The 20,324-nt window shown below is 33.9% G+C and overlaps 1 protein-coding gene across 1 annotated transcript in view; it reads right to left on the bottom strand.

Annotated features, from left to right (window-relative positions):
• The window catches only part of LOC138705578 (uncharacterized), a 175,973-nt gene extending 155,895 nt beyond the window's left edge, over positions 1–20,078 (bottom strand). The window contains exon 1 of the mRNA XM_069834180.1: positions 19,284–20,078. The gene's annotated coding sequence lies outside the window, so the exon portion shown is untranslated. The remainder of the gene's footprint in view (positions 1–19,283) is intronic.
• Between the last annotated feature and the right edge of the window lie 246 nt (positions 20,079–20,324).

Here is a 20,324-nt window from a genome sequence, read left to right as displayed (position 1 = left end):
GACGGGAACACACTTCGACTAGTTTCGTTTGTTTCCGATCAACATAACCGGCGGACACTCGATACGACGGATGGGGATGATTAGGAGAGAATTAGTGGTTATGTTACTGTGTCTGGAGCCTGTCAGTGAAAAAGAGTTCTTTCACAAATATACAACAAAATTTTACCAGTTTTTCTTCACTCCCGAAAGAATCCACGACGAAGATATTTTTATCACTCTTAACAATCCATTGCATCCGGCCTGGTTTGAAGCCTCGAATCCTGGATCAAATAGGAACCACGGTACTCACTCAACCACCAAGGACGACTCTATGGGAATATAGTAGGGATCGGCTGCGCCCCAAGTCGTCGTAGCACATAAGCAAACACTAATTAAGAACAACATTTGTAAGGTTCAGTTGGTTTTACTAAGCTTCACTTTGAACGATATTAAGCGAGATTACAAATGCAAAAGCAGTGTTGTGCGAAACATTAAACCGGCTGTTGAAATGATAATCGCCGTCGCACGTGTCTAGTGTAGGGTGGATGTGTTTTCATTGTAATTTAAGTACAGACGGGCCGTGCAGCAAACAACAAACGGCGCACATTCTGTGAAATTATCCTGAGAGCGAGTCATAATATTTTCTTACGAACACAATACGAATGTAAGTTTTACTTTTCCAAATCCCACTACTCGAGCAAGGCGTGAGTTGTTTTACTTGACTGGCACAGTAATCGTTACTAATGCCGCTAAGAGAGAAGAAATCTACTCTGAATGTAACATAATATACCAGTTAATTACATAATTCCCTCCATTGTCTTGAAGGTATAAAGGTATAGCTAATATACGATTATAGCCTACTTACTACGGTGTGTTTGTGTCACAAAACTATTTGTGTTATAAATGACATTACGCAACTTTCTTGTTTATACAAACATATAGATATCTTCATGTAGGAGATGTTATGAATTATATTGGAAGTAATAATAAATCAGAAGGAGGCATAGCTTGTATTGTCAAGCAGCATTGTCACATTTTCGTTGTAAGGATTATCCCTAGTTACAATTATTTTTATACCAACATCAAAAGATTGATTTCTACCACCATCATCCACAGTGAATATATTTTAAGCTATATCTAAGGTGACTTTTAGTTAAAAATTGAAATTGAATTCAATTGAAATTGAGGAATGATAGGTCACACAGAGAGGATTATGTTTTTGCTCGATGACACCCCCTTTAGGAACTATGCAGCCCAAAGTTAGATATCCTTTTTTTTTTTTTTTACAGAAATGAAATTTAATTTTCCATGTATGTTCTGACAATTTACAACAGCTTTAAAATTACATACCCTGTTACAGTACCTCATTAAATTTTTGACATCTTAGTAGCTTTTATCATGCAACTCTGTTAAGTATGGCAGTGTTGTGTTGGATGGTAAGAAGGATTGAAGATGCACCAGACAGACCAACAACAAACTAAAGCAGTGTAGCAGAGATGATAAGGACTTAAGGCGCACACTTATGCAACATACGTGATGCGGAATGCGCTTCTAAAAAGGATGCATAACTCATGAAGGATCTGTCATCCAGCATATGTTCTTTAACGAAAAATGACCCTCTCTGTGTGATTTATCATTCCTCAAAGTTTATCGGTGAGGTCCTGTTACATCCTGTAGACATGTGCGACCACTCCTTTGATTTATAATCGCGAGTTCTGTAATATTAAAATGATAGTAGACTTGTTCGATACACACTGAGTGAGCCATAGTGAAAAATTTGTTGTGAGCTAGAACTAATTTTGGAAGATCGCTTTATACAATGAGAAAATACATTGCATGCCCTTCATTAATTTTACTTCCCTTATCATAGATTTATACTCTCCATCTGTAAACCGAAATAAAAATAAAACATTCAACCAACAGAACTGTAGTTTCATTCTCGAAACTGGGAGATGTATTCTACTTCCCAATGCTACAACAATGGCGCTTTTGTAGTTACGATATCTGCAAAACGTGATTGCTTGGACTTCAAAAATCATTCCCAATATAGTATGTGCGATAAGGCACAATAAGCCCATTAAGGCTGCAGCGCTAGCCTTCGGGCAGATCCTCCACACCAAAAAAACATACTACAATACAGTAAACTGAGTAAACTAAGGGGGGACTGAAACCACTGGAAATAAGATAAGACTTCGTTTATTGAATAGGCCTTCTCAGATTCCGCTCCAGTCACAAGAAACGGTGATATACAGTATGTCTATCAATGAAGCGTTAGCATTTTTAATTGATGCTCCGATATCAACCCCACGTGGAGTACTTAACAACATTGTCATATCTTGAGTTGATTAATTACTACCCAAAAGGATTAGTCATTTCAATTTCAACTGTAAGTCCAAAATCAGGTAATTCCATTATATACATTTTACTGCATTGTAAAAAGCGCTCGACGAATAATTCATGTGTTCGGGCGCGGGTTCGAATTCTGCTTGAGTTATCTGTCTGGGTTCCCCTTCCCAGTTTTTCCAATTACTGTACACTGCTCCGTCGATATAGGAGAAAACCTATGTTTACTTACTTAGATATAACACGAGGAGCAAGTTCCCCGCAAATCGGCAAGCATTAATTAGGTAGAGCATGAAAGTCAAGGAATATTATTGATAGTAAAAAAACTGATCTTACGGGAATAAGTATTTAAGAGTTGTTACTTCGTTGTAAAAAGTGAATCTAATACAACGTCAGTACAAATTAATTTTATTTCATAAAATATATCTATCTATAAAATACAATAAATAAATAAACAAATAAATAAATAAATTAATTAATTAGTTAATACATAAATGAGTAAATAAGTGAGTAAAGAAGTGAATAAAAATAAATAGATTAAGTATTACTTTAAACTCTCCAGCAATATTCTCAATATTTCGCCGTTTTCAAGGCGTTGAATAATATTTACTTTGTCAGAAATACTCAGACGTGAACGTGTTTGTGACATGATGCTTTGCCGATATGCGAAGGCTTGGTTTCTCGTCACAACAACAGACTATGTTGTATTATTTTACTGCTTTATTTATACTCAAACGCATTCTACTAAATCCGCAGAGCAATGTCTAACGCAAACTTTAGGTAATCCCATGGCAGAATCGCGGATTCATCTCGCTGAATTTATTATAGTCTCGCTATCATTAATTTCATCGATGCTACATAATATCGCAGCTGTTACAGTGTCGTTAAATAATCGATAGAAAATATAAAGTATTATGATATAATATGATTATAACATTGTTATAACAAAGGCTAAAATAATAGTACATTATGCAACGAGCCTATAATGGTAGTAATTAAGACGCGAGAATGTTTATGAAACTCGCTTGCGCTCGTTTCATAATTTTCGTACGAGCGTCTTAATTACCATTATATGCAAGTTTCATACGACTTTTTATGCTCGACCATATTTCTAACTTGAAATTATTCATAAATATTCATGTTATTGTTATGTGAGTGAGTGCAATAGCCTACCTAATGAATTGTGAGATGTGCGCAGACGCGAAAGTATTGATTTTTTCCGGGAAACGAATGTCGACGACCTTGATATAATTTAAAGAGTAAGATAAACATAACCTTGAAATTGAATTCGACATTGAAAAACTAGATGAGAAATTGAATTTATTTGAATATTATTTACAATTAACGCTAATTATTATAGTAGCAGAACATAACCTTCTGCGACAGTATTGGATTTCCAGCCTCCGTGACCTTTCGATAGTTGTCTTTAGATTGCATATCCGAGAATAATCGAAAACCTGAACTTTACTGAATAGGTGTACTTTAATGACATGCATTAAAGGACTGCTACCAGATGTATAATTACTACATTTCGGCATGGTCGAGCATAAAGAATTTTTCAATTCATACAATTTTTATTGGTCCCCGTAATTTGTACTTTTAAAATATATTTTTAAATGACTCCATAATATCAACCGCGGAGTTATCTAGTGTTGGTAAAATTCGTGATACAGAGATGGTAGGTATTTGTCGAGGTAATATAACATTGAAAACATCAGATGAAACCGGACCATGTAGTCTGACATCGAACGAAATAATGGGACACGAATCCAGTTCGCTAACTTCTGAATTACGATAGCGTCCCCTATACTTTTAATTAAGAAATACTGTATTCACACGACGAATGCCGATGCAATGAATTTTCTAGTTTGGCGAACACAAGAACAGTTCGATAAGAAAAATAGGGCCTATTCGCTGTACAAATAGCAGTAGTTCTAGAGAGAATGTAGTATTTTCGTGCTGAAATTCAAGAGGCCAGGAAGACTAGAAAGAGTCCTTTATAGCAGGGTGTGTCACTGGTTTGCCTTTGTGTCCATGCCGATTGCAGTTGCCTACTGCTGTAGGACCAACAACTCTTTGTGACCATGCCGCGCTCACTGATTCTGTCACGCGAGTTTACGTTTGCTAGTTCTACTCTAGCCTTCTTTATTCTACCCGCCTTGCATTTCTTTTTACCGATTAATAGAACAAGCAAAATACATTCTGTTTGTTAAGTTACATTCAGTTCTCAGAAGGGACGATATTAATAATAATAGAAGAATTAATTGTCGGAACACTGATTAAGAAATTAGTACTAATTGCAAAAAGGAATATGGCTTATAGGCCTCTTTCAACTCTAATTTCTCAAAACCAATATCTAGACCAGCGTTTCTCTATTTGTTGGTCACGACTCCTCGAGAGATCGTGATGCCATATCAGAAGGCCAGCGCGCTAGCACCTGAGCCACAGACGCGGCTTTCCATATGCACTAATTGAGGAGTTCATTGCAAGAGGGAAGTATGCCACAGTAACCGTAATATGAGAAAAATAAGTATATTAAGAAAAGGGGCGTATTCTAGAATGTGCAATGTCACATCTATATAGTTTAAGGAAAGAACAATAGACGGTAGGAACCGACTAAAAACATAAAATTTGAATGATTAGAATTTTGTGGTATAGCTCCCTCTTGCAGTGGACCCTTCATTGTTCTCAATCTTTGACGCAATTGAACAGAAATCGAGAGTTGCCATCAATCGAGGCTCTGTTTCCATATAATGCCGCGAGATTCAAAATCTGTTGAGAGTTTCAGTGTAATCACCGGACTAAAGCATCGAAGATTTGAGTGTAGTTAAAGGAGCAATTGTATTCTTGATATTGCAGTTGTACTTCCCTCATAGAGGGGACGAGAAGGCTACTCTCTCTACTAGATTAAATAAATAAATACGTATTAAATACTAAAAATTTAACAAAACATAAACTAATTTGTAGCACAACATGATTGGCGAGTTATGTTTTACAATATTGAACCCGAAATCATATTGTTACTAACAGATTATGTTTTTTACGTGAAATCTCTATCAATAAAATTGTTCATTTCTTCCTTAATTTGCCAACACTATACTCGCTATCTCTCTCGGCGTACTTTCCTCTTGCAAATAAAACTATTATCCTCTTTCGTTGGCTCAAGAACCATGTATCACCAAGATCAAAGGCAGAAAAGCTTCAAAATCTCTTCCAGGACGATAAATGGTAATTTAGTAGTAGAAAGAATAGTAACAGTAACAGTAGCAGTAGTAGTGATAACTGCAACAGAAAAAGTGGTAGTACCAGGGTACAAGTAGTGGTGGTAACAATGGCTGTAGTAGTAGTAGTAGTAGTAGTAGTAGTAGTAGTAGTAGTAGTAGTAGTAACAGGAGTAGCAATGTCAGTACTAATAGCAATAGTAATAACAGTAGTAGCAGCAATAATAATAATAATAATAATAATAATAATAATAATAATAATAATAATAGTAATAGTAGTAGCTGTAGCAATAGGAATAGGTGTAGCAGTTGCAATAGTAATAGTAGTACCAATAATAGCAAAGTCAGTTATACTGAGACCTAATAGTAATACCAGAGGCAGTAGTTAAGTAGCATTAATAGTGGAAGTAGTAGCTATGAAAATAGTAATAGCAATAGCAGTGACAGTATAATCTTTTCGCTGTAAGAAAAATCCTAATGTAAACAATAGCACGTGACTGAAGTGAGGCTTCATTGGCCGCTGTTTGGCGACATTGATTCTCAGTACATGTTCCCGCCTACTTTTGTACAATCTGTTTCATGTTAAACATTTCCGTTACTCGTCAAGTAGGCCAAACCTCGCTATTATGTATTCGTTTGCTTAGGAAACATTTACTTTATAATTACTGTAATTAAAACTCACTTAACTTATTATATACATTTAAGGCTATTTGTTTTTCTCCGCTTTTCAGAGGTTTTCCACTCTTATATTTAATAACCACACACACCGAGGATGCAGAAGCCATACTTCAGTACCACGTGCTTACGTGAACAACTACGAGCTCAAGTGACGCCAGCTTGCTACAAGAACAGACTACCTCGGTTTTACTGTTGGTATTCATCCGCGTTCATAGTACATAACAAAAATATAAAAGTAGCTTTTCTTTTACATATCGTTTTGCATATGAGTGAAGTTATATGTTTCATTGTATTTAATAATTAGAATTCAATATTTTATTTCCAAACAATACAAGATTATGGTTTCCAAATACGAACTATATTTTCCTGCGTCATGTGAGTGTTTCGACTGGGAGCCAATCACGGGTATGACAGCAACGTGCTTATGTTTACATTAGGATTTTTCTTACAGCGAAAACAGTATAGTAGTGTCAGACTAGCAGCAGTGACAATAATAATACTGATAGTAGCAGCAATAATAATAATAATAATAATAATAATAATAATAATAATAATAATAATAATAATAATAATAATAATAATATCTATCAGTGGCAGTAGTGGTAATAGTGATAGCAATGACTAATAATAGTAATAGCAGTGACAGTAGTAATAGTAGTAGCAGTAGCATCAATAACAATAGTAGCAGCAGTGACGTAGTAATTGTAGTAGTAGTGACAATTGTAATACTCGTAGTTTTAACTGTAGCAATAGTGATATTAGAAGCAGTAGCATTAGTAAATAGTAATAGCAGTAGTAATAGCAGCAGCAGTAGCTAAAGTAATTGGTCTTAGAGTAGCAAATGGCATAATTAGCAATAGTAAGAGCATAATTAGCAATAGTAACAGTATTAGCTGTAACAATAGCAATATTACGCGTAGTTGCAGTAACAAAAATAATAGTGGTCGCAGTAGCAATAGCAAATAGTAATAGTAGTAGCAATAATAGTAGCATTAGCACTAATAGTAAGTGACATTAGCAACACTAGTAGCTGTAACAACATTAATAGTAGTACCAATAGCAGCAATAGCAATGGTAGTAACAGAAATAGTAGTAACAATAGCAGCAGTAGTAAAAGTGTGTGTGTCTAATGCCTATCCACTTCACTTAACGTGATTCGGGTTCCACATACTGCAGATAGACCCATTTTAAAGTTGCACACCACTTCGGCGGGGCCATGTTATGCATGATGTGTATCTGTGAAAAGTGATGTCGTGTACTAGGTGAGTGTATGTGTAAGTGTCTTGTAGGGAATGGGTGAGGATGATAGTGAAGGTTAGGAAGGGAGAAGGGGAAACCCGGTGCCGGCACGTAGCCTACTCCTGTCGAATAGCACCAAGGGGACCGGCATGCTTAACGTCCCCATCCGACGGACGAATCACTATCAAATGGCATCAATAGTAGTAGCAGTATTCACAGTAATTTATTGTAGTAGTAGTAGTAGTAATAGTAGCGATAGTAGCAGTATCAATAGTAATAGTGATAGTACCAATAATAATGGTAGTAACATATTCACAGTAATAGTGTTAGTATCAGCGGCAATGTACTAGTAATGCTAGTATCATTATCAATAGTAATGGAAATAAGAGTATCAATAATAATGGAAGTAGGAGAACTACCAAAAGTAATTGTCTAATAGAAGTAGCAGTAACAATAATAAAGGCAGTAACATATCTACAGTAGTAGTATCATTATCAATAGCAATGGTTGTAATAGAATTAATGATAATGCTAGTAACATTAATACCCAGTAGTAATGCAATTAGCAGTAGGCCTATCCATAGTAATAATCAGGGAAAGGATTTATATGTAAATACATATTTACTTATAAAGCTAATATAATTTATATTTTGCATTATCTTTATGTTTCACAATGTGTAGGGTTGAAAAATCCTACTTTTATTTTCCATATTTTTCCATATTTTAGAGTTTAGTACATATTTTCGTTAATTTCCATATATTTTCCATATTTCATATAAAACAGTCCATATTATATTAGGTTTAACAATAAAACAAAACAAAATTCCATTAACTTTTAAAAATACATTTCAACAATAGAGATTTAAACACATGTTCAGTAATCCCTTTAACATCAGAGTTATTTGAAAATTAGCAGTCCTATCAACAATGGGAAAGTAAGTTACAAAACTGTATTAATTTAATTTAAAATTTTTAACAGACTTCAGTTGTGCAGCTCAACAGTTAAATGCCAGTCAGAGTACACATAGGTTCAGTTTTGTAAATCATACTATAAAGACGGTAAATATGCCAAAAGTACGTCATTCAGTCAATTTAAAATCAAAACTAACAAGTTACATTTCAGAATTTAAAGAAGATGGTTTATCAACTGACAATAAAATATTATTTTGTAATTTGTGTCAGTGTGCAGTATCATCTACACAAAAGTTCCTGGTGCAACAACACATTACAACTAGTAAACATCAGGCCAACAAACAACTAAATTCCAAGCAGAGACAATTGTTTTTAACACAACCAACAACATCGAATGTAAGATCTGAGTTTAACATCGACCTGTGCCGTTCTCTCATCTCTGCTGATATTCCTCTCTACAAACTAAAGAATAAGGTCTTCAGGGAATTCCTTGAAAAATATACTCAACATACAATCCCGGATGAGTCAACACTTAGGAAGACGTATGCTCCATCCATCTACGATGAGACAATACAGAAGATAAGAGATGAAATTAAAGATAGTTCAATTTGGGTTTCCATTGATGAGACTCCCGACAAAGAAGGTAGACTTGTTGGTAATGTAGTTATCGGTTTGTTAAGTGAACAATATTCTGAACGAATTCTTTTACATTGTGATGTTCTAGAAAAGTGCAATAACAAAACTATAGTTAAACTGTTCAACGAAGCTATGGGTATCCTGTGGCCAAAGGGTATTATGTACGATAATGTGTTATTCTTTATTAGCGATGCTGCCCCTTATATGGTCAAAGCTGGACAAGCATTATCTGTTGTATATCCTAAATTGACTCATTTTACTTGTGTGGCGCATGCATTTCATCGTGTGGCAGAAGTGGTCAGAGACAATTTCCCTAAAGTAGATTTGTTGATTTCATCAGTGAAAAAAGTATTTCTCAAAGCTCCCAGTAGAGTTAACGTGTTGAAAGAAATGTACCCTGAAATTCCATTGCCACCAAAGCCAATTTTAACTAGATGGGGTACATGGCTAGAAGCAGTTGAATATTATGCCGAACATATAGACTCTATTAACAATGTTCTCCTTGCATTGGACTCTGAAGATGCAGTCTCAATTGATACTGCGAAAACAGTTACCTGTGACATAAGTGTGAAGAATGACTTAGCTCACATTCAGCATACATTTTCATGCATCATAAAAACGCTCAAAAGTCTCCAAAATAGGCACCTTTCACTATCTGAAAGTTTTGAAATTATAAATAGTACTGTGGAACAACTGAATCGTGGTAGAGGTAAAGTTGCAGATGCAGTAAGAGCTAAGGTGGACACTGTACTTTCAAAAAACCCTGGATATGAAGAACTACAAAAGGTTGTTGCTGTGATGAGTGGTGAATCAACAGTGAAGATTAACTTGGACTTATCCCCAGCAGACATTGTGAAATTGAATTATGTACCAGTTACTTCTTGTGACGTCGAACGCTCTTTTAGTCAGTATAAATCTATCCTCAGAGACAATAGAAGAAGATTCACTTTTCAGCACTTGAAAGAAATGTTTGTAACCTATTGTTATGGTAACAGACAATAAAAATTGTGTTTTGTTGAAACTACATTGGAAGATAAGGTACGTCCATTATATTTTTTGTTTAGTTTGATTAAAATGTACCAATATTTAACGTACATAGTCATTTTTTTATAATTTTAAGTCCATATTTAATTCCATATTTTGGTAAAAATCCATATTTAATTCCATATTTTGGTAAAAATAACTACATATATATTTACATATTTCATATATTTTTAGTCCATATAAATCCGTTCCCTGGTAATAATAGTAGGAGTACTAATAACAATGGAATAGCAGTGTCAACAGTTACAGTCTATGATTTATTTATTTATTTTACGACGGTTTATCAATTGTGATGGTAATCTAACGTCTGAATAAAATGAAAGTGATAATGCCAGCGAAATGAGTCCAGAGTCCAGCGCCGAAAATTACCCAGCATTTGTTTGTTCATAATCGGTTAAGGGAAAATCTCGAGAAAAAAAAAACCTCAACCAGCCAACTTGTGTCAACCAGGATATGAACCCGTGCCCGTTCATTTCACGGTCAGACATGCAATGCACAACACGAATAGTAGTAGCAGTATCAATAGTAATGGTAGTAGCAATACCAATAGTGGTAATATTAGTAGCAGTAACATTAGTAATAGTAGTTGCAGCATTAATGGTGGTAGTAGTAGGAGTAGCAATAATAAATAGCAGTAGCAGTAATGCAGTAGTAGGCCTAAATGTAGTAGTAGCAGTAGCTGCATAGTAGTACGTAATTGTACAATTTTTCAATTGTCACATCTCGATTTTAATGACCAAATTTCACTTTCATGTTATTTTGATGTAATGAAATTTATACCACTTTTCAGATTTTTATATCATATTAGACTTTATTTGAGATAAATAAAAGTTTCAAACGAAGCAGTGTTACAAAGCGAACAAGAGAAAAGAAAGAAAATAATTAAAATACTGGTAATTGATTATACGATAATATTATGAGAGAATTACTTAATATAAGTTATTATGCATATGTAATCTATGCAGAGTGTTAAAAAAAAGTATCCAATATTTTAGGAGGTGCTAGTATGCATCAAAACAAGAACACATGTCTAATAAACATGGGTCCTACAACACATACTTTCTGAGATCTGAACACTTGTTCATAGGAGGTGCTCAATGTGAAGTCCATTCATGGCAATGCATTCCTCGCCCTTCGGTGTAAAGAATCACGCACTCTTTGAAATTGACCTGGTTGTTCTTGATAACCAAAAGTGTAGGGGATTTAGATTTGAGGAACGAGCAGGCTAAGGTGTGGAGCCTCCCCAATCAATCCAGCGGTCCTGAAATGTCAGCGTCAGGTGTTAACGCTCATTGCGGAAAAAATGTGCTGGTGTGTCATCATCAGGGAACGGATTTATATGGACTAAAAATATATGAAATGTGTAAATATATATGTAGTTATTTTTACCAAAATATGGAATTAAATATGGATTTTTACCAAAATATGGAATTAAATATGGACTTAAAATTATAAAAAAATGACTATGTACGTTAAATATTGGTACATTTTAATCAAACTAAACAAAAAATATAATGGACGTACCTTATCTTCCAATGTAGTTTCAACAAAACACAATTTTTATTGTCTGTTACCATAACAATAGGTTACAAACATTTCTTTCAAGTGCTGAAAAGTGAATCTTCTTCTATTGTCTCTGAGGATAGATTTATACTGACTAAAAGAGCGTTCGACGTCACAAGAAGTAACTGGTACATAATTCAATTTCACAATGTCTGCTGGGGATAAGTCCAAGTTAATCTTCACTGTTGATTCACCACTCATCACAGCAACAACCTTTTGTAGTTCTTCATATCCAGGGTTTTTTGAAAGTACAGTGTCCACCTTAGCTCTTACTGCATCTGCAACTTTACCTCTACCACGATTCAGTTGTTCCACAGTACTATTTATAATTTCAAAACTTTCAGATAGTGAAAGGTGCCTATTTTGGAGACTTTTGAGCGTTTTTATGATGCATGAAAATGTATGCTGAATGTGAGCTAAGTCATTCTTCACACTTATGTCACAGGTAACTGTTTTCGCAGTATCAATTGAGACTGCATCTTCAGAGTCCAATGCAAGGAGAACATTGTTAATAGAGTCTATATGTTCGGCATAATATTCAACTGCTTCTAGCCATGTACCCCATCTAGTTAAAATTGGCTTTGGTGGCAATGGAATTTCAGGGTACATTTCTTTCAACACGTTAACTCTACTGGGAGCTTTGAGAAATACTTTTTTCACTGATGAAATCAACAAATCTACTTTAGGGAAATTGTCTCTGACCACTTCTGCCACACGATGAAATGCATGCGCCACACAAGTAAAATGAGTCAATTTAGGATATACAACAGATAATGCTTGTCCAGCTTTGACCATATAAGGGGCAGCATCGCTAATAAAGAATAACACATTATCGTACATAATACCCTTTGGCCACAGGATACCCATAGCTTCGTTGAACAGTTTAACTATAGTTTTGTTATTGCACTTTTCTAGAACATCACAATGTAAAAGAATTCGTTCAGAATATTGTTCACTTAACAAACCGATAACTACATTACCAACAAGTCTACCTTCTTTGTCGGGAGTCTCATCAATGGAAACCCAAATTGAACTATCTTTAATTTCATCTCTTATCTTCTGTATTGTCTCATCGTAGATGGATGGAGCATACGTCTTCCTAAGTGTTGACTCATCCGGGATTGTATGTTGAGTATATTTTTCAAGGAATTCCCTGAAGACCTTATTCTTTAGTTTGTAGAGAGGAATATCAGCAGAGATGAGAGAACGGCACAGGTCGATGTTAAACTCAGATCTTACATTCGATGTTGTTGGTTGTGTTAAAAACAATTGTCTCTGCTTGGAATTTAGTTGTTTGTTGGCCTGATGTTTACTAGTTGTAATGTGTTGTTGCACCAGGAACTTTTGTGTAGATGATACTGCACACTGACACAAATTACAAAATAATATTTTATTGTCAGTTGATAAACCATCTTCTTTAAATTCTGAAATGTAACTTGTTAGTTTTGATTTTAAATTGACTGAATGACGTACTTTTGGCATATTTACCGTCTTTATAGTATGATTTACAAAACTGAACCTATGTGTACTCTGACTGGCATTTAACTGTTGAGCTGCACAACTGAAGTCTGTTAAAAATTTTAAATTAAATTAATACAGTTTTGTAACTTACTTTCCCATTGTTGATAGGACTGCTAATTTTCAAATAACTCTGATGTTAAAGGGATTACTGAACATGTGTTTAAATCTCTATTGTTGAAATGTATTTTTAAAAGTTAATGGAATTTTGTTTTGTTTTATTGTTAAACCTAATATAATATGGACTGTTTTATATGAAATATGGAAAATATATGGAAATTAACGAAAATATGTACTAAACTCTAAAATATGGAAAAATATGGAAAATAAAAGTAGGATTTTTCAACCCTACACATTGTGAAACATAAAGATAATGCAAAATATAAATTATATTAGCTTTATAAGTAAATATGTATTTACATATAAATCCTTTCCCTGGTCATCATGCATGAACCACATCTGCAGTCTTTGCTGACATGGCACTTACTCCAGCAAGGTATACTACGTTAATAAGAAAGTCCTGATAACGAGCCCCAGTTAATCACGTATAACCCTTAATCTATCGCCAAGAACGCCTGCCCATACGTTGATTGAGAATCGGTGCTGATGCCTTGTTCCTTTAAGTGCATGGGAATTTTCATCAGCCCACACATGCTGATTATGAAAATTCACAACACCATCTCTACTGAACCCCGCTCATATCCGCAACGAAAATTTTGTTTTCAGTATTTCTTGCGACGTACCATTATTCCATGCCAGGGGTGTCAACTACGGTATGATTATCTGGTAGTCTGCTGTATTGTAGGCAGAAAAATGCATTGCCGAATCAACCAACACCTCCTATGAACAAGTGTTCAGATCTCAGAAAGTATGTGTTGTAGGACCCATGTTTATTAGATATTTTTTCTTGTGTTGAGGCATACTATCACCTCCTAAAATATTGGATATATTTTTAACAACTTGTATAGTCGGCAACTGAATTGAAGGTGTGAGAATGATATACGTAGTCCTTAGCCACACAGACAAAATTTTACAGGAGTGCGTGTTGAAGGTGTGGAATCTAATGCTATTAGAGACAGTATCATAATTTCTTCGGCGTATACTTACGTCATTTGTTGAGTAATTTTTATAATATTTTCATAGTAGCTTTTCCATATTATGTTTAAGAAACGAACGCGCACAAAAAAAAAAAAAAAACATTTTCGTTAAAAGTACGGTTTCGATCTATCTCATTCTCACCCCTTCTTGAAAGCGCTATTAGATTGTTATGCGAAACAATAAATAGCATCATATGTCACTCAGGAGGCATTCTACCGCTTCGAATAACCGACCACGCTCATACAAAGTTACTCTCAACTGCAAAAGCGCTGTAACATGGTAATTAAATAAAAATGATAAATATTTGAATTGAAAATGAGTTGCGCTATCGTCAAAGTGAAACAAAGGAATTACGATAATATTCCATCAATTATTCATATATTTGTGATAAGCCTTACATTAAAATATTCTAAAATAGAACGACTAATAATTTAATTCATAACAGAATTTGATTACTGTCACAGATCAACCAATAAATTAACTTAGTTTGCAAATTGGCTTTCTGTGTTTCTGAACGTATTACGTAATCCGCTCTACTCTGCAAATAACGAGATTGAATTGCATCGAATTAAATAATAATGAGTTTAAACTAAAAACGGTGTCTCGTTATTGTAACGTGTTTTAGTGTTCGTGCTTACACAACGTGTTATACTGTATAAACACAAAGACTGAATTTTGAAATGAACAAGGTAAACAGGTGATACAAAGCTGTTTTACTTATCACTGCAGTACGTCTTTCATAACTGTTTGCTTTTGACAACAGATACTATATTTTGTCACCTGTCGAAACAATCTAACGTTATTGGCACATACTGACCTTGCAACAATTTTATCGCTTAAAATACGAGTATGCGTAAATTTTAAACTTCGTTGTATTGCACACAATATCAAATTCATATTATTACTTATTTATTTTTATAAAAGCCTTGATAAAAATTTCGAAATTATTTGTAACAATGAATTTCAAATGTATGTAAGTAATTCAATATCCTGCGGTAAATAAAATCTATACTAATAATAAATCTGTAACCGAAATTTTTCTGGTAACAATCGAAAGCTATGAAACATAGCCTATAGATAATATTTCTGTGTTTGTATGAAGTAATATCGGAAGCTACATTAACCGATTTGTATAATTAATTATTATTTCATCATTGGAAAGTGTAGTTTCTCTGGATGGACATAATGCTATAATGTTATTACAGTAACTTGTGACTGAATTGAGGACAGGTAAGATTAAAATAGCTTCTTATGCACAGAAAACTTGATAGGTTATTCTGTATATTCATTTCCTTTATTTCTTAAAATAATGTTTATGAACATATTCATTTTTATCTCAGAGAATTAACGAACAACGAGAGAGTATTGATTTAGTATGCAGTAATAGTACGTTAGCTTAGCAATGCATTATTTTATAATTCAAATTTTAACTATGCTCAATTGAATCGTGTTAAAATACATCAAATATATATGCAATAAATGCAATGCAAAAAAATTGGGTAATGAGCCAAGCAGATTATGTTGCGCTGTTGTAAAAGTTGTTCCTCCTGAGATTCAAGAGCTCCCACAACAAATTAAAAACTTTCTAATTCGAGTACATCCGTTATGAACACACTTTTTACATAATATAATATAATATAATATAATATAATATAATATAATATAATATAATATAGTATAATATAATACAAACATAATAATAAATCTGTAGCCAAAATTTTTCTGTTAATTTTCGCTTTTCCAAAAATAATTGGTAATAACAATTAAGAAATATGTTAAAGGAATTGTCATTGCACCAAATGAGTGGTCTCTGGATCAAAATGATCGCATTTTAATATTTTAAATACAATTTAAATTAAGTAACATATTAAACGATTTATCCTTCTATCAAACACGAATGTTCCCTGGATCAAATGTCCTACTTTAATTATGCAATTACTTTATATTTATTTCTAACGGGTGCAGCGGAGCGCACGGGTACGGCTAGTTAATAATAAATTGTTTTTATAGATTTCATTAACTCGTATGTTTAAAACCCTCTGCAATCTATATAAATACATACATTACACTTTTACATAAAAGCAGAAGTCTAAAAATAGTTATTTATTAACACTGAATAAACGTAGACCTATAGGCCTACCTATATTATCCACGAATGGGAGTGTTCAGCACATGAGGCATATATGCCGAGTGTTGTAACTTCCAGGACTGAATTAAATCCATTTACACGTAAGTTTAATATAACATTTTTGTCCAACACTTTGTTAATAAAATAGTTTTGATATAGTATATTAAGATACAAGGTGGGAAGTGATTTTTACAAAATCTAGGAAAAGTTTGAAAAACGAGCGGAGTGGGTTTTTCCATTTCCACGATTTTGTAGTGCACTTGACAAACGTGTATTGCACAGTACTTTTTGCGCGATAGTATATTTAAAAAAATATAAAAAAAAATCTTCATTACGTACATTACATTTAATGAACAACTGACAGAAGGTTAACAGTCTGACCAAAGTACAAATTTCACCATCAACTTCAATGTGAAAGAGTAAAAATGATTCAGGTACTTGTAATATTTCGTGTTTTTATTTATTTTTGTTAAGTGAAGTTTGAAATGTTTAAATAAAGTTCAGTACATTTAAAATGTAGTGATTTGTTTCGTATAATGTATATTACTTAACACTGTCTTTTTCGTATGAATTTTACATGCATTGTAGGATTGTATCATACATAGAAAGCAGTGGTTTTCATTACAACTCTAGAGTAGTTATTTGTAAAAATTTCGACATTCTTATCTAGGCTAGCAACTCTGAATTCAGTGAAATCAACTTTAATAGTGGCGGCCGTTTGCTGTAACGACAAGAAACACACTATCGTGCAAAAAATGTAATTTAATATTAGATATTTAATATATTAATATTCTGTCGCTATTGTCAGGAACAACGAGTGGATAAAAGTTTACAAAAGTCATTCGTTGCTATGGTAACGAGTGATTTAAAAGACGAAAATGGAAACATTCACTCATTGTTCATAACAACAATAACAAGAATATGAAGGATAACTATTATTAAATATTACCATAGCTATGGGTCCTTTATACGAGATGTTGGATAAATTCATTTATTGTTCTTATATTAGTTTTTCACTCGTGAAAGCACTCTGGCGTTAACGACAAATATATTTGTTCTTCTTTCTTCAAGAATTGCGTACAATAGATAATGACGACAATACCAAATTTAGAAATTCATGTAACTTTACTTAATTTTAGGATAATCATATGAATGGTTTCAGAACTATTACGTTGTAAATTGGAATTCCAAGTGTTTGAAACTAATCCAACGCATTAAGTAAATGTTTAATTTATTTTGTAATACGTTACTACTTTTCGGTACTTAACAAAGCCATGTTTTACATACACATATGCACGCAAGCACGCTCGCACACTCACGCAACAAAAACCTACCTAAGTTGTAACGAGTGGCTGTTACACTATCAACAATGTTTGAAGTAGGTATCATCAATGACTTCAAGAGTAGCTCAAGTGAATTGCTTCTCCAAAGAAAATTATTCTTTTTTTCTCCCGAAGATGATTGTCGTATATTCATTTTTCCATACTTTGAAAATATATTTCTGTGTGTACGAACCATTAGACAATACCTTTCACACAGCAAAGTATCCGTTCGAATATAATATTTTAATTAAACCATTTACAACATTTCATTACATACCTACTTATATCTATTTTAGAACTGTTTCAAATCAGTATCTTCAACGTACAGATGGACATCTCGAAAATGACAGTAAGTTATAAGTTAACATGCAAACGCAAGTATTCGCAGTTCTTTATTATTATTGTTTAAAAAATTTATATCTTTCTATTACAATTTATAGCAGTAGAAGTTTAGATATTGACGGAAAATATCACAGATATTTTAATAACGTAACTAAGTATAAAAATTGGCTGAAGGTGTAAAGAAATTTATTAGTCACGTGCAGTGGCGTACGCAGAATTTTGTCAAGGGGGCGGGGTTATTATTAAAATTGATTACAATTTACATTATCGGTATTTTAAATTTTGTGTATTTTTACTATTATTATTATGTTACGGTATATTTACTAATATTATACTATTCTTATTAATATTATACTATGTTCTAATAGAACATATTCATGAATATCCTTATAAAATCTTCCAAACGTAATTTTTTCACAGTCATCCAATTTTTAACAAATTTTCACTTCTGTTTAATTTTGTATAGTAAAAAATGCTTGTGTCATTGTTACATTTACACAATAATAATTTATATATTATATTTAGTCAACGGTTATTTGTATATGATAGCTAAGACACTTTATATAAGAGGAAAATCCATGGAAACAATAAAATATATTGGAATAAATTTAATTAAACACAATAATGGAACATGGAACTCACCAAGGATGAAGAATGAAAGTAGAATGATGAATATATTGAAGGAGGGGTAGGAGGACTATGCCTTATGTCGATGTAGATTTTGTAACTCTGACAGTGAAAAATTAGAGAAGGGAAAACGATTATAGATAAAAAAAAATGCTCAGATTAATACCCGGTAACCCCCCTCCCCCTTGCGTATCCCTGACCACGTGTAAATAAGACTCATATTAGGTATAATCTAGTTTATGACACTCATTTATAGTTTTGTTTCTGATATGAAAGTAAAACTTTGTAGGAACACCCTAAAAATTTGTGAAATAATTGTTACTTTGAATCCATTACTTTATTTTTTATAAATTCATATTATTTATACACTATAGTAAATGTCCGACAGCGTCACCGCGGATTTATATTTCCTCCACAGAGGAAAGTATCTGAATTCAACATCGACAAGTATTCACCTAACATTTGTGTGTGTAAAAAAAACTGCATTTTAAAACACAACGACAAAGAGTGCAATTCAAAGTGATGTTATGTTGTTACTGGCATTCGTCAGTCGCATGCTCACAGACTGCGTTGCTATGGCTACACAAGAGTGGGGATGCAAGGTCGCTTGGAGTGCCACGAGAAGACCACGTACCTGAGCAGAGGTGAAGTTGTTTCAGTAGGCCGGCGGACCGACACGGACTGAAGCGGGAGACAGTTGCAGATGCTTTGGCACTGCGCACGCTCCGTCGGATGCTGGGCCATCCTGTCCCTCCCCCCGCTACGCCCGACCGTCATCGATAAGAAATGACGGCGTCAGGAATCGAACTAGGTTTGTGGTGCCATGCAGGGATGAGAGCGCTGGATCGAAGTTTCCTAAAAGTAGCAAAAGGAAACTTCTTGAATAACAAGTTACGTTGGTTAAGAAGTTTCGATTCTCATTTATTTTCTTGATAGGTTTTGCGTCAAACATTAAGTGAAGTAAAACGTGACCTGGTTGGCAAGTCTTCTAAACTCTGACAGCAGGCTGATATATTGAGTAGTTCGAGGGAAAAAGAGTTAACAAGATAAGGAGTCGATGCAGTTTTATCGACTCTGATTCCATACAAATTGCTTTCGATTCTGACCACGACACCAAAGACAGCTTTTACTATATTTCGACTTTTCGAAAGCTCAAATTTACTGCGAAAGCTACATTTTGTTTTCTTGTAGTGGCTATTAAAAATCTTAATATGTTGCTACTTAATTTCTAAGTAAAATTGCCAACACTGCTTTTTCATTTTTGTAATGGTCAGGTGAAACTTATACTCACGTGTTCTAAGAATATAATGCTCAACAATTATTCAACTATATGCGACACTGGACTCGAGGTACGCGAGTTTAAACCCGACTGAGGGCGGAGGATTTTTAAGAACATGGCTTCCTCCGGACGGAAAGTAAAGCTGTTGATTCCTTGTCAGGTATTTACACTGCGCGAAAAATAGCTTTGTTCCTCATATTTCGTTCCATAACAAGAAAATCTTTGTATTCATCCATTCATTTAGTGTTCTGTCCAAGGGTAGGTTTTTTACTGCAAACCCAGCTTTCTCCAATCTTTCCTATTTTCTGCCTTCCTCTTGGTTTCCTCATATGATCCATATAACTTAATGTCGTCTATGATCTGATATCTTCTTCTACCCAAAACTCTTCTCCCGTT

Source organism: Periplaneta americana, chromosome 9, assembly GCF_040183065.1.
Source record: "Periplaneta americana isolate PAMFEO1 chromosome 9, P.americana_PAMFEO1_priV1, whole genome shotgun sequence".
In the NCBI taxonomy this organism is placed as follows: Eukaryota; Metazoa; Arthropoda; class Insecta; order Blattodea; family Blattidae; genus Periplaneta; species Periplaneta americana.
The sequence above is the reverse complement of the archived record's forward strand: the minus strand, read 5'-3'. Positions and strand labels throughout refer to the sequence as shown.